Consider the following 25,159-nt stretch of genomic DNA (forward strand, 5'->3'; position numbering starts at 1 on the left):
ATTTTTGTTATTAAAGATAATATTTCATTTCCTCCTCCCCTGTGTTCTAGGAGAAACAGCAACAAGGGTCTCCCTCAAGCCATCCTTCTGGCAGAGTGGTGAGGTCACCTCTTGTCTCTGTGATTCCAGAGTAGTGCTGAATTCCTGTTATAAATTGAGGGAAGTGTTTGGTTGGTTTACTCAGTTATTAAGAGTCTGTAAAATGTGTTTAAGTCCCGTGATCTCTACAAGGAGGTTTCTGTAACTTGTCCAGCTGATTTCCATGCGCTAATGTAGGGCAGACTGTTTAACAAGAAACAATAGAATAGAAACGAGTAAAAGTATGGTAGGATGTAAAATTTGACTTGGTTCCAGTTGCTGTTGGTCACCATCCAAACAGGGTATCCCACAAGGATGTTCCTATGGTCAGAGTGTGGACTTGTTAGAGACAGATTAATGGTTGGACTCGATGTTCTCAAGGGTCTTTTCAAATGCAATGATTCTGTGATTCTAAGTAAAGTTGATTTTTAGCCTTAACTCTGTCTCTCAGCAGAGAAATGACACTGCAGGAAGGCAGTGTGTCTGCCAGCTGAGGGAGGGAACAGCAGTGCCTGCTTCAGGCTGTTTCACTTTTGGGTTGTTTTTTCCTGCCCCCTCTCAGGAGACTGATCCCCCTGGGATGGCATCTTTGCTGCCTCTCGTCACCCTGTCCCTGGCGTTTGGGACGCACAAGGCATGTGATGAAAATTCTCTTCCCCCTAACTACTGGATCAGCCAGTCTTTCAAGTATTAATAGGTCTTTCATTTATACGTGCATCTATATATATTTATATGTACACTGTAATGTGATGAGGTAGTGGATTTTTCCTGGAGGTTTCATCCCAGCCCTGGAACTAGGACTTTTCTTTAGGGTATCTTAGAGCTGTCTGTGAAGGAGAAGGGGTATTGCAGCACAGCAGAAATAATGGCAGAATCCCAGCCCCTCCAGCATGTCTTTGAAACCCTCCCACTGTCCCGCACACCATTAATCAGTATCTCTTGCAGGACTGGCTGCAGGGACATCTGCCTCAATAGACAAGAGCAGGACTGCAGCAGAAGTAGCATGAGCGCCTGGCAGAGTTTGACTAGGACTAGTAATTGGTAGTGAGGGTGCTAGTGCTCAGTCCAAGTGTGTGGTACGCGACTGTTTGAAGGGTGTGAGGATCCTGTGTAAATCCACAATTGGGGTTCCCCAGTGTGTCTGGGACACCCTTGTAATTCTCTGCTTTGCATCCCAGCCTCTGGGTGCAGTGGGCACGAGCCACTTGCGGATTGTGGTGGCAATTTGTCAAGGGAGATGGGACACACCTGACTGCATGAGCCAGCATCTCCCCAAAACCTGGGCCCCCATGATCCACACTGCTGGCTGAGGGTGAGTTCACCTGCAGATACTGTGCTATCAGAGCAGTAGGATCTCCATAGCTATGCTATGCTGTGCTGTACTGTGCTATGCTGTGCAGTTGCTATGCTATGCGGTGCTGTGCTGTGTTGTGCTATGCTCTGCTGTGGTCTTCTGCGCTATGCTATGCTGTGTGGTGCTATGCTAGTCCATTTTAATCCCTGCACTGACCATTAGTCAAATAATGAGCCTGTTATTTCCCTGAAATGTCAGATGTTTTTTCAGCTCCAGAATAATTTTTAAGAACACATAAAGGTTCCAAGTGGAAAAAGGATTTAATTTCATTTATTTGATTTCATTTCATTTCGTATTTCTCACGTTGAGGGCAGTGAGACAGTGGCAGACTCTTGCCCAGAGAAGCTGTGGCTGCCACATCCCTGGCAGTGCTCAAGTTGGACACAGGGGCTTGGAGCAAGCTGCTCTGGTGGAAGGTGTCCCTGCCAGTGGCAGGGGTTGGAGCTGGATGAGCTCCAAGGTCCCTTCCCACCCAACCCAGTCTGGGATTCCATGATTCTCTGCTGTGCAAACATCGGTCACTCTCCACTTGTCGTAGGTGGCCGTGATGCCCTGTTCCATTGCCCAGGTTGAGCTGTGACCGCTCGCATGCTCCACCTCTGGACCAAGGGCACTGAGGAAAAGCAGCCCATGAGGGACCTTCCCGAGGCGGCTGGGCAGAGGCTGGTCCACCCGCGGCGACTTCCGGAGCACCCCTGGGTGCCCAGTGCCATGAGCACGATGCTGCTGCCATCACAAAGCCGTGGCTGTAGGAGCTGTAGGACCAGGGGATGGGTGAGGAGGAGGTGCTGGGCTTGTTCATGTGCTTGGAGCTGAGCTCTGCCTGTAGAGGTGCTGGGGGCGAAGCAGGAGCCTTCTGTGTGCAGGAGCTGCTGGTGTCAGAGGTGCTGAGAAGGTGTCAGGGCAGGAGAACTTCTACCTCCCTGCCAGAGCCTGGGCGAGTGCAAGGGTCACCCCAGCTCCCAGGAACCCCTCTTAGTTGCATTCCCCCCCGCCCCGGGCAGAGGGATGAGCTCATCGCCAGCATCCTCACAGAGAAGATTTATGGGGAATCCCCCAGCTGGGGGGGAATGGACCTGGCAGGGTCCCCCTGTATGTGCAGTTCCCCCCTCCCCAGTGATCTGTGGGGTGGTCTCTGGTGGCTGTAGCCCCCGTTTAAGGGCTCCAGTGGTCCTCCAAATTACTCTGCCCCCTGCAGAGCTTGGGCACATTCCCATGAACCTCCAAATCCCCCAAACCTCCAGTTCCCTTCTGAACCCCAAATCCCCCCCATTTCTTGCCATGGGCCAACAGGGGCACTGCAGAGTCAGGGTACCCTGGGACAAATGGAACCCCTGGTTTTGGGACACTGCTGGTTCCCCAAATCCCTGCACAACCCCAGGGAGCTTTGGGGATCTCCCCCAATGCCCAAATCCCCTCTGAACCCCCACTCTTCCCCTCAACACATCTCCACCCTAGGGGATCATTGCTCACCCAAAAGCGACTCAGGGTGCGCCGGGAACCCCCCCGAATCTCAAAATGTTCCTTGAACCCCCAAATCCCTCCGAACACCCAAATTCCTCCCACTTGTGGTAAACGGGTTTCCTATGGCATCCAATGAGATTTGGCTGCCCTGGTATAGATGGACCCTCCTTTTCCAGAGACGGGGAGTCCCCCAAATAACTGAGCCACCCCGAGGAGTTTTTGGGACCAGCCTGAATCCCCAGAATCCTCCCAGGAACCACCAAAACTCCCCCATACCCAAAGCCCACAGCTCCAAAGCCGCCACGGCTCAGCGCAGTGGCACAGACCTGATAAAAAAGAGGTGTCCCAAAAAGTTGGGTCCCCCCAGCACCCACCCTGGGGGTCCCCCAAGATGCTCTGGGACCCCGAATCCACTGACAGAACCCCAACTTTGCTTTGGGTTCAGTAGTGAATTCAGGGGGCCAGAGAGGCTGGATCCTCCAGAAGGAGCTGCCAATAAAGGGACACTCCAAAACCACGCTGCCCCCCCAGAGGGACCTGGAGGCACCCAAAGCAATCGTAGAACCTCCCAAAATCCTGGGGTACCCCAAATCTCCCTGAAGCAGCACAAGAGCAGGCAGGACCCCCAAGTGGGGGCCCTGGGGCAGCCTAAAAGTCACCCGCACCGTGCCATCACCCCGGGCCCCCCCACATGAACCCGGGGACCCAAAATCTTGGAGGGGCCCCACCAAACACCCCCAGCCCCCACTGGGGGTACCCCAAGAAAGCTGCTCCCTCCTTCCAATGCCACCCAGCCCCAAATTGCTCCTTGTTGCCCCCAAACCACACCCCATGGGGCACCCAAAATCCCCCCCCTCTGGTATCAGAGAGTCGGGGGGGCAGCCCCAGAGTGGGGGTTGCCTAATTTGGGGTGTCCCACCAAAAGACCAAGGAGGTCGTGGGGGATGAGCAGGAGCACCGGTGGCAGGGACTGGGAAGGACTGAGAGGGACTGGGAGCACCTGCAGCAGGTAGTGGGAGCATTGGGAGGGATTGGGAGTTGAGCACGGCTGCAAGCGGGAAGACCTGCAGCAGGGACTGGGAGCACCAGGATATTGAAACCCCAGCAGTATCTGAGGCTATAGTGGCCTATATTGGTCTGTACTGGTACAAACTGGTCTGTACTGCTCCATACTGGGATGTGTAAATTTCCAGATGACATCGAGTGGGAGCATTGATCTGCTGGAGGGTAGGAAGCTCTGCAGAGGGATCTGGACAGGCTGGATCCATGGGCTGTGGCCAACGGGATGAGGTTCAAGAAGGCAAAGTGCCAGGTCCTGCACTTGGGCCACAACAACCCCCTGCAACGCTCCAGGCTTGGGGAAGAGCGGCTGGAAACTGCTCATGGGAAAGGAGCTGGGGGTGCTGATTGATGGAGCTGAACAGGAGCAGCTTGTGCCCAGGCAGCCAGGAAGCCCCCAGCATCCTGGCCTGGGTCAGCACCAGTGTGGCAGCAGGGCCAGGGCAGTGGTTGTGCCCTGCACTGGGCACTGGTGAGGCTGCACCTCGAATCCTGTGTTCAGCTCTGGGCCCCTCACTACAAGAGAGACATTGAGGTGCTGCCGCGGGGCCAGAGAAGGGCACTGGAGCTGGTGCAGGGCCTGGAGCACAGTGTGATGGGGAATGGCTGAGGGACCTGGGGGGTTCAGTCTGGAGAAGAGAAGGCTCAGGAGGGACCTGATCGCTCCCTACAAGTGCCTGAGAGGAGGATGGAGCCAGGAGGGGCTGGGCTCTGCTCCCAAGGAACAAGGGATGGGACAAGAGGAAACGGCCTCAAGCTGCACCAGGAGAGGTTTATGTGGAGACGGGGAACAATTCCTTCCCCAAAGGGTGCTCACGCATTGGAATAGGCTGCCCAGGGCAGGGCTGCAGTCACCGTCCCGGGAAGTGTTCACACCCCTGGAGACGAGGCCCTCAGTGCCATGGGTTAGGGGTGGCCTCGGCAGTGCTGGGGTAAGGGTTGGAGTAGAAGAGCTTAAAGGTCTTTTCCAACCTGGTTGATTCTATGATTCTGTGATCCTTTCTGCTGAGGTATTGGTGAACCAGGTATTTCCAATTGGTGCTCCCTCGGTGAAGGGAGGTGCTCCTAAACATGGTGAGGGTTTGAAAGGTTGTTGTAACGCTGATGGCTCTGTCTTTGCAAGCATCTGCAGTAGTCTGGAAACTTCAGTCTGTCTTTCAGGTAATTTCACTTCCTCTGCAACCCCTGGTAGATAGGCATGCCATTTTCTGCCAGTGGGTTTGTGCAATTCCATCCTGAGGAGCAGTTCCCTTTGGGATACTGTCAAGTCAATTGAATGGATTGATTACTGCAAGGGTGGTGAGGCACTGAATGGGTTGCCCAGGGAAGTTGTGAATGCTCCATCCATGGCAGTGTTCAAGGCCAGGTTGGACAGAGCCTTGAGTGACATGGTTAGTGGGAGGTATCCCTGCCCATGGCAGGGGGGTTGGAACTAGAGGATCTTAAGGTCCTTTCCAACCCTAACTATTCTATGATTCTATGAATGGATGGTTTGTACTGGTTGTTCTTGATCAATGTTCTCAGTTTGTTTTTACTGCTGGGACTAAAGACAAGAGTTCTTTTTCCCACTCAGAATATGTCGGTTCAGTGTCTTTGAAAGAGGCGACTTGAACATTGAAGTCCTTTTTGGTCCATCAGGGCCAGTTTGAATGGGTCACAGGAAGAGCCATGCTCAGTAAACCCCCATTCTACTATGAGAGGGTGGTGGGAGTGTACAGGCCCCAGTGCCTGGTGCGGTTTTAATTCTTGTATTAGGTATTTTCTACTTCCTCATGCTCTGGATTCCATTCCCATGGTTTTCCCTTTCATAACTGCGAATACAGCAGGTGAGCAATGATAGAGAATCCAGGTCCATGTTTCCTCCGGTATCCTGGAGAATCCATAAGCTGTTGTAATTCCTTCCCAGAGTGGGGCATCTGCCCTTGTTCTGTTTTTCTGCAGGTGTTTGCAGGAACCCCTGCACTGCTGCTATCCACCAAGTATCCCTGATTTGACTGGTTTCTACTTGGATTCTGACATTCTAGCCAATGCTGGCCTGCCTGTCCTGTCTAATGATGGGACAAGTAACAGGCTGCCTGCAGAAGTGGTTGTGTCACCATCCCTAGAGGTATATAAAAGAGAAGTTCTAAGGGACATGGTTAATGTGTTGACTTGCCAGTGTTTGGTTAATGGTGGACTCAATGTTCTTAAGGGTCTTTTCCAACCTAAATGGTTCCATAATTCTACAAAATCTTGTTGTTCAGACCAAACTCTGTCTCTCATCAGAGAGATGACACTGCAGGCAGGCAGTGTGTCTGCCAGCTGAGGGAGGGAACATCAGTGCTGGCTTCAGGCTGTTTCCCATGGGGTTCCCCTGGAGCCCCAGGGAGCCCTGGAGGGAGCTCAGCAGGGCAGAGGTAGAGACACCTTGGGCTGGGCCCCTGCTGCTGAGCTGGGCCTGGCTCCTGGGATGCAGAGAGATGCTGGCAAGCGGGCAGCACTGCAGAGAGACAGCTCTGCCCAGGAACAGGGCTGGGGCACTGCCTGCAGGCACCAGGGGGAGACCTGTGAGCCTCAGAGAGCTTAAAGGCACTTGGCAGGGGAGGATGCTGAGAGCTCCCTGCAGGAGAATCCTTCCCAGCCCTGTGCATGGTAAGGCTCTGGGTGCAGGGCAATGCAGCTGCAGTTCCTGGAGGGATGTGCTCAAGCTGCTGCCTCGGACAGGCCATGGGATCTGTCAGGAGGACTCTCTTGGTTTCTCTGTGTAGATAAGGAGGAGGATGTGCTGCAGAGCAGGGCTTCCCTCTGCACCATGCGAGGGACAGGACAAGGCAGGTCCCTTGTCCCGGGGCTGGCTGCAGGCTGTGAATGTGGGTGTGCAGCCAGGGGTGCCCAGCGCTGTCCTTGCCAGCAGGGTCCCTGCGGCCCAGGGGCTGTGTGCAGGGGCAGGGACTCTGCTGCCTGCCAGGGTCAGCACTCAGCCTGCCCGGGAGCTCCCCACGGTGCTAAAGGAGAAGCTGCAGGGGAAGGAAGTGTGAGGATGGAAGGCACGGACCCAAAGTACACGCTGGATCATTTATTACAAGGATTACACGATACTTATATGCTTCCAAGCATAGGGCCATTCTGCGACAGCGATATGGGGGGTCCCCATGATGGGGGAGGGGTCACAGAATGGGGGGTCCCCATGATGGGGGAGGGGTCACAGATATGGGGGTTCCCCATGATGGGGGGGATCAGGGATACACGGGGGTCCCCATGATGGGTGGGTCAGGGATATGGAAGGGGGTCAGGGATATGTGGGTTCCCTATGATGGGGGGGGTCAGGGATAAGGGGGAGAGTCTCCATTCTGGGGGGTCAGGAATATGGGGGGGGTATCCATGCTGGGGGGGTCAGGGATATGGGGGGGGTCGATGATGGGGGGGTCCATACCTGCTCCTCGAGGGTGGGGGACCGTGGATGCGCAGGCGCAGGGTGCACCGACCAGAGCCCATGGGGGTGAGCCCCCTGGCCCCCTCTGCCCTTGGGGTGATCATGTCTGGAAGTGAAAAGGGGCTCGGGATCAGAGCAGGGGGACCCCCCCAAGGGTGGGTGGGATCTCCAAACCAAGCCTTGACCCCAAGGCGGGGGGGGGGGGGGGGGGGAAGGTTGGGGGCCTCCCAGTGGGACTGACAGGGACCTTCCCATTGTTTCACACTAAGACCCATCCCATTGCCTCCCATGGGAAACCCTCCCATTCTCTCCCATTGGGACCCCTGCCCTGGGTTTAGCAGCAGCACTCATTTTTTTCCTTCTTAGTAGCTGGGGCAGCACTGTGTTTTTGATTTTCGACCTGGGGAAAGTACTGATAAAACCAATGTTTTAGATGCTGGTCAGAATTTTTAGTCTGATCAAGGACTTTGTGAGTCTCATGCTCTGCCAGGGAGGAGGGGAAGCTCGGAGGAAGCAAGGACAGGACATCTGACCCAAACTAGCCAAAGAGGTATTCCATACCACACAGCACGTCATGCCCAGGGATGGAACTGGGAGTACCCGGAAAAGCACGCGCTGCTCAGTCGGACTTGTTTTCGGCGGGTGGTATTGTATTCTCTTCCCTTGTTATTTCTCATTTCTCTTATCACTATTATTATTGGTGGTAGCAGTAGTCATTTGTGTTATACTTTAGTCACTAGAATGTTTTTATCTCAACCCGTCGGTGTTACATTCCCTTGATTCTCCTCCCCATCCCTCCGGGAGAGGGCGGGGGGAAGTAGAAACTGCATGGCTGACTTGCTGACTGCCTTAAACCACCCAATGGGACACACTCCCCGGGTGCTGGGACTGGCTTAATGGATCCTAAGGGTATCCTAAACGGGTAGTAACAGGGTTCTAAAGTGATCCTAATGCAGACCTAATGGGGTCTTCATGAGGTCCTAATGGGATATTAATGGGATACTAATGGGGTATTAATAGAGTTTTAATGGGGTCCTAATGGGATATTAATGGGGTCTAAATGGGATCTTAATAGGATCTTCATGGGATCTTACTGGGATGAGGGGTGAATGGGGTCCCAGTGCCAGTTACTGGGGTGAATGGGGACCCAGTAACATGGACAAGGGTGAGCCTTGGCCCCAGTCCCTGCTCCTGGCACTGAGGACCCCAGTGCTGGGATCTGGGAGAGGTCCAAAGGGTGCTGGGATGGGTGCTTGCTGCTGGGATGGATACAGCCTTGAAGCTTCTGAGGTTCCTAAGGGAAGATCCCAAGCCTGGGCAGCTGAGGGGGTGGTACAGCGCTCGCCTCCCCCAACCGCTGCTTTGGGGCCCCACTCCTCCGAGGGGGGTAGGCCAGGCACAGCTGCCATCTCCCCCTTCCCCCAGTGCCTTCACGGTAGACCTGGCCTCTGCCGGCTGGGGGGATGCATGGTACAGTGCCAGAGGTAAACCTGGCCTGCGCCTGCTATTAGGTGTGCGGGCACTCTATTGCCGGTGGTAGACCTGGGCTCTGCCGGCTCGCTGGAAGGGGGAATATGGGGGTGAGGGACGTGGATTGGGGCAGGTGGGATAGGGGGGGTGTAGTGCCAGTGGTAGACTTCGGTCTCTCTTTTTCTTAGTTTGTTGTGGTGTGGTTTTGTTCATGGTTTTGTGGGTGTCTTTGTTTGTTTGGTTTAGTTTTGGGGTTTGATTTTTTTTTCTCCCCTGGGTGCTACCTCACTATTCCGTGGCCTTGGGATGGCCTCCATCCCCTTCATCCGCACCCATCCCCCCCACATTTAGCTCTTTGCCACGCTCGTCCCACCCAGACGGTTCGTTAAGCAGTTGGCGAAATATTCGCTTATATGTTCCTGCATTCCTGAATTGCTCCTTTTGTTCCTTCATCCTTTTCTTCCCTCTCTTTCTTTCCTTTCTTTCTTTCCTCTCTTCCCCTCCTTCCTCTCCTCCCCTCCCTCTCCTCCCCTCCTTCCTCTCTTCCCCTCCTTCCTCTCCTCCCCTCCCTCTCCTCCCCTCCTTCCTCTCTTCCCCTCCTTCCTCCCTTCCCCTCCTTCCTCTTTTCCTTCCTCTCTTCCTTTCTCCCTTCCTCCCTTCCTTTCCGTCCTCTCTTCCTTCCTTTCCATTCTCCCTCCCTCCCTTTCCTTCCTCCCTCCCTCCCCTTCCTCCCTCCCTCCCCTCCCTTCCCTCCCTCTCCTTCCCCCCTCCCTCTCCTTCCCCCCTCCCTCTCCTTCCCCCCTCCCTCTCCTTCCCCCCTCCCTCCCTCTCCTTCCTCCCTCCCTTCCTCTCCTTCCTCCCTCCCTCTCCTTCCTCCCTCCCTCTCCTTCCCCCCTCCCTCCCTCTCCTCCCTCTCCTTCCCCCCTCCCTCTCTTCCCCCTCCCTCCCTCTCCTCCCTCCCTCTCCTTCCCCCCTCCCTCCCCTTCCTCCCCCTCCTTCCCCCCTCCTTCCCCCCTCCCTCCCCCCTCCCTCCCCCTCCTTCCCCCCTCCCTCCCTCTCCTTCCCCCCCTCCCTCTCCTTCCCCCCCTCCCTCTCCTTCCCCCCCTCCCTCTCCTTCCCCCCCTCCCTCTCCTTCCCCCCCTCCCTCCCTCTCCTTCCCCCCCTCCCTCCCTCTCCTTCCTCCCTCCCTTCCTTTCCTTAACTCCTTTCCTTACTCCCTTCCTTCCTTTCCTTCCTCCCTCCCTTTCCTTCCTCTCTTCTGAATCCGTTGTGGTGTTTTCGGGGTTTTTGTGGTTTTTTTTCCTTTTGTATTCTCCTTCCCTTTCTCTCCCGGGCTATGGTCTCGGTCTCGGTCTCCCTCTCCCTCCCCCCCTCTTCCCCCCCCCCTTTCCCTCTCTCCTTTCCCGTACGCCTTCGTTTTATTAAGAGAGGTCGGCGGCGGGAGCTCCCAACAGCGGAACAAACCCAGTCCATTTCTGTCTGAGCGGGAGGGCGGAACCCTGCCGGCTCCGTGCCCAGGCGTCACACGGAAAGTCCCGACAGGGCGTGGCCTCCCTTCCCGGTGCCGCGGTTACAAAATATCAAGCGGAGGGAGGGGGCGTGGGCCGAAAACGGAGGAGAGAGGGGCAAAAGAAAAGGACCTGACGAACCAAGAAAGCCCAAGCGAACCGCACGGAGAAGTTCTCCGGAAAAAAAAAACCAAAACAACCCAAAACCACAACGCACACACACACCCCCTCACTCACAAACTCATTCAACCCCCTCCACCTCCCCCAGCCCCATCCCCAGCCCACCTCTGCGTGCGCCAGGCTCCCCGCCTGCTTTCCCACCACCGTCTCCTTCCTTCCTTGCTGCCTCCCTGCCACCGCCCGGGGAACTGAGCGCGGGACTGCCCGCCCGCTGGGAGCAGCCCCTCTTTTCCTCGCCGGCGGCGACCCGCTTGCCGAGGCGGGGGGGGGGGGGGGGGGGGGCGAGCACGCAGGCGCAGAGCGTTCAGGCTGCCGAACCCTGCCCCTCCGCCCACCTGCTCCGGGGCGGTGCCGCTGACCGCTGAGTGGGGCCGCACCCAGCGCCCGGCGGGTCCGAAACGGCAGCGCGGGGCGGGGGGGGGGGGGGAGTTTGCACACGGGGATTTGTTTCTCTCATTCTCTGTCTCTCTCTGTCTCTCTCTCGATCTGCACCGCGGGGGGGGGGGGGGGGAGGGCGCCGCGGCATCTGCAGAGCCCCCGGGGCGTCGGCTAGTGTCCTTCAGTGTATGCAGCGCTCAAAGAGGGGAGCTTGTAAGGGGAATATGACCTTCGATCCTGCCTGCCCTCGCCCCTGCGGTAGTCTGGGCGTTGACTGGAGCACGAACTGGCTTGCTTGCCAACTCGTTTTCTGTCTCTGGCCGTGCCTCCGCTGTTCCACCTCTCCCTTTCCCATCACCGCTCCTGACTTTTGAGCGGTCTCTCACATTTCTTCGCTACCCCCGAGAGGGTCGTTTCGATCATGTTTTGCGATCTGCCTCCCATGATCCGGATCTCCCGAGGAGAAATTCCCTTTATCTCCTGGTACGTCCCGCCGGTCCCGTTACTTCCCGAAGAGGGGCTTGCAGGACAGTCTCAGTTTTACTACGGGCCCGGGAGGCGACGGGAGCTGAGGTGATCTTCTTTACGCTTTGTTCTTGCCCTTCATCTGAATTGGAGGATTTCTCCTGAATCGGAGGTGATCTCTGATCCGGTACCTTCGGGGAAACATAATCCTCCCTTCTGTCCTCCACCGTGCCATCTTCATCTCCTGCCTAAGTTTCAGACACGTTTTCGCCAAACCACAACCAGAAGAACCTCTTGGCGATCCAGTCCCAGCCCGTTGTGGAGGGTGGGGGGGAGGAGCCGCCGTGGCATCCGCAGAGCCCCGGGGTGCATCAGCCGGTGTATTTCAGCGCGTCCTGGCTTCAGCGGTCGCGGTCCTTTTCCTGAGCGGTTGCTGCGGTGCCGGTCCCCCTCGCCAGCCAGAGGTGCCTTTCGCGGCGGGAGGGGGTGGTGGGCTCTGTGTCGGCAGAAGGACGCGCGAAACCAAAACCACAACGAAAACCCCAGACCCTCACGGAATGAAAAGTTTTGGCGAGCGCCGGGACCCAACCCGCCACCAATGCCTGCCCGGTCCCCAGCACCAGCCACAGGGTGTTTCAGGGGGATTCTCGGCCGACAGAGCGGGAAAACAGAGAAGAACCCCCTATCATCCCTGCCCCCCCAATAAACAGAATTCAAAAAAAACCCCAAACGAACCCCCCAAAAACCAACAGAAACCCCATCACCCCCCAAAAAACCCTCCCCAACCACAACGATTGAAAGAAAACCCACAAAAAACCCACAACAAAACAAACAGAAACCCCCCCCCAAAAAAAAAAAAAAAAAACAAAAAAACCGCAAAAAACACCCCACCCCAAAAAAAGCCCCGCACCAAAAATACCCCAAAGAACAAACGAAATAAAACCCGCTCCAAATAACCCCTGACAACCGAGAAAAGGCTGGTGAGTGCCCGGCAGCGCCAAGACCCCCGCCCGCCCGACAAACGCTGCTCGAGCCTGCGAGCCTCCCGGCAGATGGACGGCAAGCTCGTGGGGGGGGCCATAGCTTGCCGTTAGGTCTACCCGGCCCCGCCGGGACTTGGCCGCATTTCCAGCCGCGAGGGTGGTACAGAGCTCCCTTCCTCCGACCGCTGGATGCTTCGGGGCCCTGCTCCTCCGCAGGGTGTAGACCTGGTAGCCCAGGCGCGGCCGCCATCTCCCTCTTCCCCCGGTGCCTTCAGGGTAGGCCTGGCCTCTGCCGGCTGGCGTTGTGGAGGGGGCAGGTGTGGTGTAGTGCCGGAGGTAGACCTGGCCTCTGCCGGCTCTCGGTGGTGGGTGGCGGTGGTGGTGATGTGTGTGGTGGGTGGGTCGGAGCTGGTGGGTGTTGGGGGGTGTGGTGCTGTCGGTAGACCTCGGCCTGTCTTTTTCTTGGTTTGTTTTCTTGTGCTGTTCTTTTTTTGGTGGGTTTTTTTTCTTTTCTTTTTTGTTTGTTTGGTTTGGTTTTGGGTTTTTTTTTATTTTTTTTTTCCCTCCCCCCGGGCCCAACCTCACCGTTCCATGGCCTCGAGATGGCCTCCATCCCCTTTGTCCGCACCCGTCCCCCCCCACATTTAGATCTTTGCCACACTCGTCCCACCCAGTCGTTTCATTAACGAGTTGGCGAATTATTCGCTCATGGGTTCCTGCATTCCCAAATTCCTCCTTTTATTCCTTCGTCTGTTACTTTGTTTCTTTATTTCTGCTGAATCCGTTGTGGTATTTTTGGTCTCTGATCCGGTACCTTTGGGGAAACATAATCCTCCGTTCTATCCTCAACCATGCTGTCTTCATCTCTTTGCTAAGTTTCAGACACGTTTTTCCCAAACCAAATCCAGAAGAACATCTTTACAATCTATTCCCAGCCCGTTGAGGAGAGGGGGCCCACACTCGTCCCCCAGCCTCCTCGGGAAGGCTTCTGTGTAAAAGAACCACGCACTCACCCCATTTCCTTTTGTAGTCTCCTTCCCTTTTTCTCTCGGGTTATGGTCTCATCCTCGATCTCCCCGTCCGTCCCTTCCTTCCCCCCCCTCCCCCCTTTTTCCCATACGCCTTCATTTTATTAAAAGAGGAGGCAGCCGGAGCTCCCAACAGTGGAACAAACCCAGTTCATTTCTGTCTGAGAGGGCACGCGGAACCCTGCCGGCTCCGTACCCAGGCGATAGATGCAAAGTTCCGACAGGGCGCGACCTCCCTTCCTGCTGCTTCCTTAAGAGGAAGTTCTTCCCTGTAAGCGTGGTGGGACACTATCAGAGATTGGCCAGAACGATACCTGTCCAGCAGCGGGTCTTTGCTGGTTCAAGGCATGCAGAGAGGCAGCTCTACCTGGATTTACTACAGTTTTAATATAGATTTGATGACGAGAGAAATTCTCTTGAATAAAGCTCAGGATGGAGAATGCTCCCTGCTCATGGCAGGATTGGAGTAAAAATAACCAATGAACTCCTGGTTTTCTAGATCTGGGAGGGATTTGGGCTGCAGTGACCCCTAAGGCACCCCCAGAGAATCCTGGGGATACCCCTAGAGGATCCCAGAAAATGCCTGCAGCGCTTCCAGAGCACCCCATGGACTCAGTCAGAGCTCATGCATCACAACGACTATGGGGACATGGGACCACAGGTGTGACTGATTCTGGAACACCCCGTGTTCAGGTGTGTGAGGCCACGGAAGCCCATGGAACCCTTCACTGGAGGCAGCAGGAGATGAGAGCTGCCCCACAGAACACAAGCTACCAGTGGAGGAGGCAAGAGAGCTCTCTCAATCGAAGTGTGTGGTACATGACTGTTTGAAGGGTGTGAGAACCCTGTGTAAATCCACATTTGGGGTTCCCCAGTGTGTCTGGGGCACCCTTGTAATTCTCTGCTTTGCATCCCAGCCTCTGGGTGCAGTGGGCATGGGCCACTTGTGGATTGTGGTGGCAATTTGTCAAGGGAAATGGGACACACCTGACTGCATGAGCCAGTGTCTCCCCAGAACCTGGGCCCCCATGACCCACACTGCTGGCTGGGGGTGAGTTCACCTGCAGATACTGTGCTATCAGGGCAGTAGGATCTCCATAGCTATGCTATGCGGTGCTGTGCTGTGTTGTGCTATGCTCTGCTGTGCTATGCTGTGCTCTTTTGCGCTATGCTATGCTGTGTGGTGCTATGAGGTGCTATGTTATTCTATTTTAATCCCTGCACTGACCATTAGTCAAATAATGAGCCTGTTATTTCCCTGAAATGTCAGATGTTTTTTCAGCTCCAGAATAATTTTTAAGAACACACAAAGGTTCCAAGTGGAAAAAGGATTTAACTTCATTTATTTGATTTCATTTCATTTCGTATCTCTCATGTTGAGGGCAGTGAGACAGTGGCAGACTCTTGCCCAGAGAAGCTGTGGCTGCCACATCCCTGGCAGTGTTCAAGGCCACATTGGACACAGGGGCTTGGAGCAAGCTGCTCTGGTGGAAGGTGTCCCTGCCAGTGGCAGGGGTTGGAGCTGGATGAGCTCCAAGGTCCCTTCCCACCCAACCCAGTCTGGGATTCCATGATTCTCTGCTGTGCAAACATCGGTCACTCTCCACTTGTCGTAGGTGGCCGTGATGCCCTGTTCCATTGCCCAGGTTGAGCTGTGACCCCTCGCATGCTCCACCTCTGGATCAAGGGCACTGAGGAAAAGCAGCCCATGAGGGACCTTCCCGAGGCAGCTGGGCAGAGGCTGGTCCACCCGCGGCGACTTCCGGAGCACCCCTGGGTGCCCAGTGCCATGAGCACGATGCTGCCGCCATCACAAAGCCGTGGCTGTAGGAGCTGTAGGAGCAGGGGATGGGTGAGGAGGAGGCGCTGGGCTTGTTCACGTGCTTGGAGCTCAGCTCTGCCTGCAGAGGAGCTGGGGGCGAAGCAGGAGCCTTCTGTGTGCAGGAGCTGCTGGTGTCAGAGGTGCTGAGAAGGTGTCAGGGCAGGAGAACTTCTACCTCCCTGTCGGATCCTGGGCAAGTGCAAGGGTCACCCCAGCTCCCAGGAACCCCTCTTAGTTTCATCCCCCCCACGCAGAGGGATGACCTCGTCGCCAGCATCCTCACAGAGAAGATTTAGGCAGAAACCCCCAGCTGCACCCCAAAACGTGGCAGGGTCCCCCTATATGTGCATTTCCACCCTCCCCAATGATCTGTGGGGTGGTCTCTGGTGGCTGTAGCCCCCGTTTGAGGGCTCCAGTGGTCCCCCAAATTATTCTGCGCCCTGCAGAGCTTGGGCACATTCCCATGAACCTCCAAATCCCCCCAAACCTCCAGTTCCCTTCTGAACCCCAAATCCCCCGCATTTACTGCCATGGGCCCACAGGGGCACTGAAGAGTCAGGGTACCCTGGGACAAATGGAACCCCTGGTTTTGTGACACTAGGTGCTCCCCAAATCCCTGCACCACCCTGGGGAGCTTTGGGGATCCCCCCAGTGTCCAAATCCCCTCTGAGCCCCCAAACTCTTCCCCTCAACAGATCTCCACCCTAGGGGAGCTGTGGGGCAGCCAGAGAGTGGGGGTGCCTAATTTGGGGTGTCCCCTGAAAAAGACCAAGGAGGTCGTGCAGGGGATGAGTAAGAGCGCCTGTGGCAGGGACTGGGAGCACTGGGATATTGAAACCTGTTGTGGTTTAAGCCCATCGGGCAACCCAGAACCATGCAGCCGCTCGCTCACTCTTCCCCTTCCTCCCCCCGCTCCTGGAGGGTTGGGGAGGAGAATCTAAAGAATGTAACTCCCATGGGTTGAGATAAGAACAGTCCAATAACTAAGGTACAACACAAACCACTGCTGATACCACCAATAATAATTATGGTAAGGGAAATAACAAGGGAAGACGATACAACCGCTCACCACCTGCTGACCGATACCCAGTCCGACCCAAGCACTGATCACGCCCTTCCGAGTAACTGCCCTCAGGTTATATACTGCTCATGACGTGCTGTGGTATGGAATACCTCTTTGGCTAGTTTGGGTCAGGTGTCCTGTCTCTGCTTCCTCCCAGCTTCCCCTCCTCCCCGGCAGAGCATGAGACTCACAAAGTCCTTGGTCACAATAAACGTTACTGAGCAGCAACTAAAAACATCAGTGTTATCAGCCCTGTTCCAAAGGGAAAGGCAAAGCCACAGCACTGCACCAGCTACTAAGGAGAAAAATGACTGCTACTGCTGAACCCAGGACAAAACCCCAGCAGTATCTGGGCCCCCCTCCATCTCCTCCCCATCTCTGATTCTTATCCCCCTGAGGGTGCCCGAGCACAGTCACTGTATCTCACAAGCGAGATTCCGCCAGAGCTGAGAATCATGAGTCTACTGTTTTGATGGCTCAATTACCTTCATGCAGACGTTACTTTGGGAATGGACCTGTGGAGCTATTGGTGGCTCCCATCCAGTGCAAGTGGGTGTATTCACTGGCAGCAGATGTCTGCCTTCAAGACACTGTGCCATCTGAAGAAAAGGCCACATCACATCATGTCATTAAGGCTATCAAGAGGTTTTCAGTATTTTCCTGGTTAGAGTCTGCAGCAGCAAAGTCACCAGAAACATAGCAGCTGATGGCCACAGGTGCTGGTACTGATCCTTACAGATCAAAGGCTATTGAGAAAATAGGAAGACAACTGGAAAGATTGACTTTACTGACAACTAAAACTAGGCCAGAAAGCTACTAAGCTAATTTTCAGTAAAATTAAAAAGCCAGAGAGAAGACAGTTGCAGGCATTACTGTAAAAACTTGCTGCTCTTACATATATGCCCACACCTGCCACCATTCAAGGTCTGAGGCATGATGGATCTTCTACAGCTATGACACAAGCAGTAGTTACTAACTAACTGCACTAGTTAGCTCTGGAACAAGATGCATACGCAAGTCCTGAAGATGCGGTAGTTGTTGTTGCAGCATGAAGAGGAACCTGAATTTGGTCATGTTTCCTGACACTGGTGAAGAAAACACCATTTACTTTTCCAGTCTTAACCTTGCTAACAGAGCTGGCACTTGAAGGAATCTATGGTTCATTTTGCCCATCGTTAAAGAATTACATCCAGTGCTAAAGGTATTGAACAAAATCCCAGAATCCCAGCCTGGTTTGGGTTGGAAGGGACCTTAAAGCTCATCCAGCTCCAACCCCTGCCACGGGCAGGGACACCTTCCACTGGAGCAGCTTGCTCCAAGCCCCTGTGTCCAACCTGGCCTTGAACACTGCCAGGGATGGGGCAGCCACAGCTTCTCTGGGCACCCTGTGCCAGCGCCTCAGCACCCTCCCAGGGAAGAGCTTCTGCCTAAGAGCTCATCTCAGTCTCCCCTGTTCTGGCAGGTTCAAGCCATTCCCCTTGTCCTGTCCCTACAGGCCCTTGTCCAAAGCCCCTCTCCAGGTTTCTTGTAGCCCCTTTAGGCTTTGGGAGCTGCTCTAAGATCTCCCCTTAAGGAGCCTTCTCTTCTCATAGCCATGCTGAGGATCTCCTTTGAGCAGGGACACCACAAATCTTTTTCCACGTGCCTCCCTCACTTAGCTGTGCTCTCCCTGCTTGTCAGCACTGGCATCTTTGTCCCCCTCCATCTCCTCCCCATCCCTGGATCTGGTGGTGTCAGTGCAGTGCTGGGTTGTGCCTCCAGCAGTGAATCCCCTCATCTTCAGCCTGAGGAACCAGGAGCTCAAGGATGCTGTGAGGATGCTGGTGACTGGATGTGTTTCAGCAGCCATGTTTCTTTGCAAAGGGTTCCAAGTGTAGCTCATGACAGGCCACGTCTGTCCTTGCTGCTTTACAGTTGTTTTCTTTTTTCTACTTGTGATGTTGCTGTCTTCAAAGCCATGTCAGTTTTCATCCCCTGCTACTTCAGAATCTGCCCACCTTGTCTGACCCACAGACGTTGTGTCAATGGGGTTTCTCGCTGTATTTGAGTAAAAGAAATGATCCTGCAGCAACTTCTTCTCTGTGCTATGTCCTCACATGGCAGGAATGAAGGGGAATGAGCAAGCTGCTCTAATGGACCTCTCTAAAACACTACTGTAACACCCAGAAAAACCCCTAAAAAAGCCCCTAAGCCACCTCCACAACTTCCGATGGACACCCTAAAACATCCCCAGAGTCCACAGAACACCACTGCACCCCCACACTCCTCACATCCTTGTCCCCTCCCTGCTTTGAGGCTGTGTCCTAACCCAGACCCTAACCCCTGACCTTAAATCCTTCTGGGCTGTGCCTGCACCTGCCAGGGCCTTTGTCACCTTCCAGAATGCATTGGCAGAGCCCAGCAGAGCATTGGAGCCTTGCCCAATGCCCGGTGCTGGCCTGGCCTTTACAAGCTCACCTGGCCCACCAGCACCCCTCCTGCCTTCCGCAATGCCCGGGGGGCTTGCGCGGGCCTTGCCGGAGCCAGGCAGGTCCCCTTGTGCTGAGCTCCCAGGGACAGCACCAGCAGCTGCACTGCCCAGGGGCTGCTCCTGCCCTGACACCTTCTCAGCACCTCTGACACCAGCAGCTCCTGCACACAGAAGGCTCCTGCTTCGCCCCCAGCACCTCTGCAGGCAGAGCTCAGCTCCAAGCACATGAACAAGCCCAGCGCCTCCTCCTCACCCATCCCCTGCTCCTACAGCTGGGATGGCACCAGCACATCTCCTGACAGCTTCTCCTCCCTTTAGAGCACGCACCCACAATGTGTTTCAAGCCAACACTACAACAGGATTGCAAAGTCAAAGAACCCGTACCTGGATGCGCAGGGCAGCCACGGGAGATGCAGCCTCCCAAGGGAGGGGTCTCCTCTGCACTGGTTCCTGCAGGGCTCTGGCTCCTTCAATAGCCCACGCTCAGCGTGGGGGCCCCGTCACAATGGGCGTCTCCACAGCGACCACCACGGCTTTGTGATGGTGGCAGCATCGTGCCCATGGCACTGGGCACCCAGGGGTGCTCCGGGAGTGGCCACGGGGGAACCAGCTTCTGCCCAGATGGCTCGGGGAGGTCCCTCATGGGCTGCTCCTCCTCAGTGCCTTTGGTCTGGAGGTGGAGCCTGCCAGTGGTCACAGCTCAACCTGGGCAATGGAACAGGGCATCACGGCCACCTACGAGTGGGCAGGGACACCTTCCACTAGAGCAGCTTGCTCCAAGCCCCTGTGTCCAATGTGGCCTTGAACACTGGTAGGGATGGGGCAGCCACAGCTTCTCTGAGCAAGAGTCTGCCACTGTCTCACTACCCTCAATGTGAGGAGTATTTTTCTAGTAGGAAATGTAATTAAATGAAATAAATGAAATGAAATTAAATCCTCTTTCTACTTGGAACCATTGCTTGTCCTTAAAAGTGATTCTGGAGCTGAAAAATCATCTGACATTTCAGCAAATAAGAGGCTCATTGTTATTTGACTGATGGTCAGTGTAAGGATTAAAATGGAATAGCATAGCACAGCACAGCACAGCATAGCATAGCTATGGAGATCCTACTGTCCTGATAGCGGAGTACCTGGAGGTAAACTCACCCCCAAACTGGTAGTGAGGATCATTGGGGCCCAGGTTCTGGGGAGACGCTGGCTCAGGCAGTCGGCTGTGTCCCATCTGCCTTGACAAACTGCCACCATAATCCGCAAGTGCTCCGGGCCCACTGCGCCCAGAGGCTGGGATGCAAAGTAGAGAATTACAAGGGTGTCCCAGTTGCACTGGAAAGCCCAAATGTGGTTTTACACAGGGTTCTCACACACTTCAAACGGTCACGTACCACACACTTGGACCGAGCACTAGCACCCTCACTACCAATTACTAGTCCTAGTCAAACCCTGCCATGTGCTCATGCTACTTCTGCTGCGGTCCTGCTCTTGTCTACTGATGCAGATGCCGCTGGAGCCAGTCCTGCAAGAGATACTGATTAATGGTGTGCGGGACAGTGGGAGGGTTTCAAAGACATGCTGGAGGGGCTGGGATTCTGCCATTATTTCTGCTGTGCTGCAATACCCCAGTTCCAGGCTGGACTGAAGCTTCCAGGAAAAATCCACTACCTCATCACATTACAGTGTACATACAAATATATATGCACACACATATATAAGTAAAAGACCTATTAATACTTGAAAGACTGGCCGATCTGGTAGTTAGTGGGAAGACAATTTTCATAACACGCCTTGTGGGTTCCACGAACCCGTGTCCCAAACGCCAGTGACAGGGTGACGAGAAGCTGCAAAGATGCCATCCCAGAGGGTTCAGTCTCCTTTGGGGGGGGTGGAAAAAACAACCCAAAATGAAACAGCCTGAAGCAAGCACGGATGTTCCCTCCCTCAGCTGGCAGAGTTAAGGCTAAAAATCAACTTTGCTTAGAATCAGAGAATCATTGCATTTGAAAAGACCCTTGAGAACATCGAGTCCAACCATTAACCTGTCCCTAACAAGTCCACACGCTGACCATGACAACATCCCTGTGGGATACCCTGGATGTCTGGATGGTCACCAGCAGCAACTGGAACCAAGTTTAATTTTACATCCTACCATAATTTCATTCATTGCTATTCTATTCTGTTTGTTGTTGAACATTCTGCTCTTTGATGGAACATGGAAATCAGCTGGACAAGTTGCATTATTGCAGAAACCTCCTCATATAGATCATCGGACTTAAACGCATTTAATAAACTCTTAACAATTGAGTAAACCAACCAAACATTTCCCCAATTTATAACTGGAATTCAGCACTACTCTGTTTGGAGGCACAGAGACAGGAGGCGACTACACCACTCTGTGAAAAGGATGGATTGAGGGAGGCCCTTGTTGCTGTTTCTCCTAGAACACAGATTTTAGCCCAACAGATTTTACAAGGAAGAACAAAAATTAGCTGAAAATTCCCTCCTGTGCTGTTTCCTTTCCCAGCCCATGGATAGTTTCCTCAATAACTGACAAGTGCACATGACACAGCAAGGGATCTGTGTGTCTACTGCACATGCAGGCGAACAATTCCTCTTGGTGTTAGATCTGTAGAGTCAGATTTATCTCCAAAGCAACTCAACCATGTACCAGGGAAACAGGCAGGTAATTTTCAGCTGTATCTTGAACACTGCCAGCCGTGGGGCAGCCACAGCTACTCTGGGCACCCTGTGTCAATGTCCCACCACCCTCACAGGGAAGAACTTCCTGAGATCTCCTCTCAATCTCTCCTCTCTGTCAGGTTAAAGCCGTTCCCCCTTGTCCCATCCCCACAGGCCCTTCTTCTCCCCACAAGAAATGAGGGCAGATCCCAAGATTTAAGTCAGCCGGAGCTCTCCGCTGCCGGCTCAGCCAGCACAACTCGCACACCGAGTCCAAAGCATCCACTCTGGGGAAGTCACTTGAGGTGTTCTTGGCAACTCCTAAAGCACCCCAAGATTGCCATCACCGCCCACCTCGTTCCACGCTCCTGTGTCCATAGGTGTCACCGGCTCTGAGACACCAAGACGGGAACCACCAGAGGAGCTGCTCTTGCCTCCTCCACCTGTAGCTTGTGTTCCATAGGGCAGCTGCCATCTCCCAGTGCCTCCTCATGTGAAGGGTTCCGTGGGGTTCCCTGGCCTCGCACACCTGAACACGGGGTGTTCCAGAAACAGCCACTCCTCTGGTCCCCATGTCCCCATGTTCATTGTGATGCATGAGCTCTGACTGGGTCTATGGCGTGCTCTGAAGGTGCTGCGGGCGATCTCTGGGATTCTCTAGGGGTATCCCCAGGATGCTCTGAGTGTGCTTTAGGGGTCACCGCGGCCAAAATCCAGCCCCATGTGCCGGGTTCCCAGCACCCCATACTCCCAGGCAACTCACAGCCCCACTGCCCAGTGCTCGCACCCGCCCCCCACATTCCCCAGCACCCCAGGACTGCCAAGGAGATGGGCCAGGAGTGAGCCCCCTCCATCCCAGTGCTCCTGAGGGCCCAGTGACACCCAAGGGATGGGGGGGCCGAGCTAAGGCCGGGGGCTCTGGCTCAGCTCCAGCAGCAGAGCAGGAGGCCAAGAGCCTTGGGGACCTGTCCCTGGGTTCCAGCCTTGGGCACAGAGAGTCTGTGGGGAGAAGGGAGAGGGAACAGGAGGGACAAGGGAGAGGGAACAGGAGGGACACAGGGGGCACAGCTCCAAAGGCAGCAGAGCTTCTGTCACAGAACACACCCACAAAAACTCTTCTGGACAAACAATAAAGCAAACACAGAACCCTTCTGGTGTGCCCTGTGGGGACGGGGATGCCCCAGCCCTCACAGGGTGCCCAGAGAAGCTGTGGCTGCCCCATCCCTGGCAGTGAAATCCCCCCAACTGAAATGCATTTCTTTTCTCTGGTTTGTGCTGGATGAGCGTGGTGTGAGGAGCAGGACCTCTTCCCGTGTGCTGACAGGGAGTCAGCTTTGTTCTGCTTCTCTGGGTACATGGAGCTGGTTTGGGACAGCTCTGAAGTTCATCAGGGATGTCATAACACTGCTGAGGCTTCTTTCTAGGTACAATCAGAAGAGTACTGAAACAGGCAAAAGCTCTTTGCAGCTTAGTGCAGAGCCAGGGGAGCTGCAGTGTCCGTCAGTCCTTTCCCATTTGCCCTCTGCTTACACTTGCACTGCCTGTGAGATGCCTTCACACACAAATTGAACTTAAGAACCCCACAGACATCTGTCCTGTGCTGAGAGCAAAGGGAGCACAGTTTCAGAGGGCAGAGCATCAGCTCAGGGTGCAACAGTCTCTAGGGTCTTGCCTCCAGGGGCAGTCTGGAGGATGCAAGCAAGGAACTGGGACATCTGAGGTGACTGAGGACTGAGAGCAGGGCTATGAAAGAAGCCGGACGGGTTGTGGGGAGTTCACAGGCATTGCCCAATGCCCAGAAAACCACAGCTCTTTGTGCAAAGCAACACAATCTACCACCAAGTCACAGCTCCCACACTCCACTGACCCTAGGCAGAGCCCTGAGTGCTGCAGGAGGGAAAGGATCTCCTTTAGCAGGTCCTGGGGGTCAGGGCTTGGCCGCTCTGAAGGTAAACAAACACAAGGGCCTACATGGAGAGTGGGGTCTCCAGTGCCCTCGGAAACTTGGGGTTTTCTTGTGCCTTCTATTTCTTGAGAGGTTTGTTTGTTCTCTCAGTACCTGCAGTTCAGGAACTTGGCACCACAGGGCTCATTCACACACAAAATGCTCATCCAGTTCCACCTCCCTGCCACAGGCAGGGACACCTTCCACTGGAGCAGCTTGCTCCAAGCCCCTGTGTCCAACCTGGCCTTGAACACTGCCAGGGATGGGGCAGCCACAGCTTCTCTGGGCACCCTGTGCCAGCGCCTCAGCACCCTCACAGTGAAGGACTTCCTCTTAATGTCCAAGGTAAATCTCCCTTTTTTCAGCTTAAAACCATTCTCCCTTGTCCTGTCATTGCACACCCTTGTAAAACACCCCTCTCCAGGTTTCCTGTAGGCCCTGTCTAGTTATGGGCAGCTTCCCAAGATGTCTCCTTGGAGCATTCTCTTCTCCAGCCTGAACACATCAAGCTCTCTCAACCTGTCTTCATTTAGTTATGAAGATGTCTGGAGGCGTGCTCCAGCCCTTGAAGAATCTTTGTGGCCCTTCATAACCCCATCATGTTAGGATAATAAGAGGACAGAGGTTGGAATGGATCCCAGGAGGTCTCAACTCTAACCTGTCAGGAAGAGGGTCATAGCAAATGGTTCGAGGCTTGATTCAGTGTGAGCTGGAAAACCACAAGGCTAGAAACTGCCATGTGCCCATCAGCCTTCCATCCTCCGGGCTGGACAAGCCCAGCTCCCACAGCCTCTCCCCACAGGCACCGTGCTCCAGTCCCTGCCTGTCCTCAGGGCCCGTTGCTAAACCCACTCCTGCTTGCCAATAGCGTTCCTGAACTGGGGATATGAAACCTGGATGGAGTATTCCAGAGCATCCCTTCCCTTGTCCTCCTGCCGTGCTCCTGGTCATACAGCCCGCCATGCTGCTGTCCTCCCTTGCTGCCAGGGCACACGCTGCCTCCTGTCCAGCTCCTGCCCACCCAGCCCTTTCCCATGGGCTGCTCCCAGCCAGGCAGCCCCAGCCTGGGCCATTGCAGGGGAGTTCCCTGCAGGGACCCCTGTGTCCCCTGCTCTCCTGCCCAGGACACCCTGAGAGCTCTGCAGCCCCCCCATGCCATCCCATCTCCCCACACCAGCACAACAGCCCCGGCCCTTTGGCTCCCCAAGAGCTCTTCCTGCTCCAGGCACAGAGCAGCCATCCCGGAGCTGGAGCAGCCAGAAAGCTGATTTCATTCCCCTTCATTCCTGCCATGTGAGGACATAGCACAGAGAAGAAGTTGCTGCAGGATCATTTATTTTACTCAAATATAGTGAGAGACCCAACTGACACAAAGTCTGTGGGTCACACACCACAAATGGCTACTTAAGCAGGAGGAAATGAAACCTGATGTTTCTATGAAGACAAGAACATCACAAATAGAAACAGGAAAAAAAGTGTAAACTAGGAAAGACAGACATGGCCTATCATGACCTACACTTGGAGCCCTTCACAGAGGAAAGCAGGCAGTGTATGGCTGCTGAAACACATCCAGTCACCAGCTTCCTCACAGCATCCCTGAGCTCCTGGTTCCTCAGGCTGTAGATGAGGGGGTTCACTGCTGGAGGCACCACCGAGTACAGCACTGACAGCACCAGATCCAGGGATGGGGAGGAGACAGAGGGGGACTTCATGTAGGCAAATGCTGAAGTGCTGAGAAGCAGGGAGAGCACGGCCAGGTGAGGGAGGCACGTGGAAAAGGCTTTGTGATGGCCCTGCTCAGAGGGAA

At 54.8% G+C, this 25,159-nt stretch overlaps 1 protein-coding gene across 1 annotated transcript in view; it reads right to left on the minus strand.

The window, feature by feature from the left end:
* Positions 1-25,159, minus strand: part of LOC308228563 (olfactory receptor 14C36-like) — a gene marked incomplete at both ends in the record, with an annotated part of 153,804 nt that overhangs the window by 112,833 nt on the left and 15,812 nt on the right. The gene's annotated exons all lie outside the window — the stretch shown is intronic.

The sequence above is a fragment of the Psittacula echo genome, assembly GCF_963264785.1.
Source record: "Psittacula echo genome assembly, chromosome: 19".
Lineage (NCBI taxonomy): Eukaryota > Metazoa > Chordata > Aves > Psittaciformes > Psittacidae > Psittacula > Psittacula echo.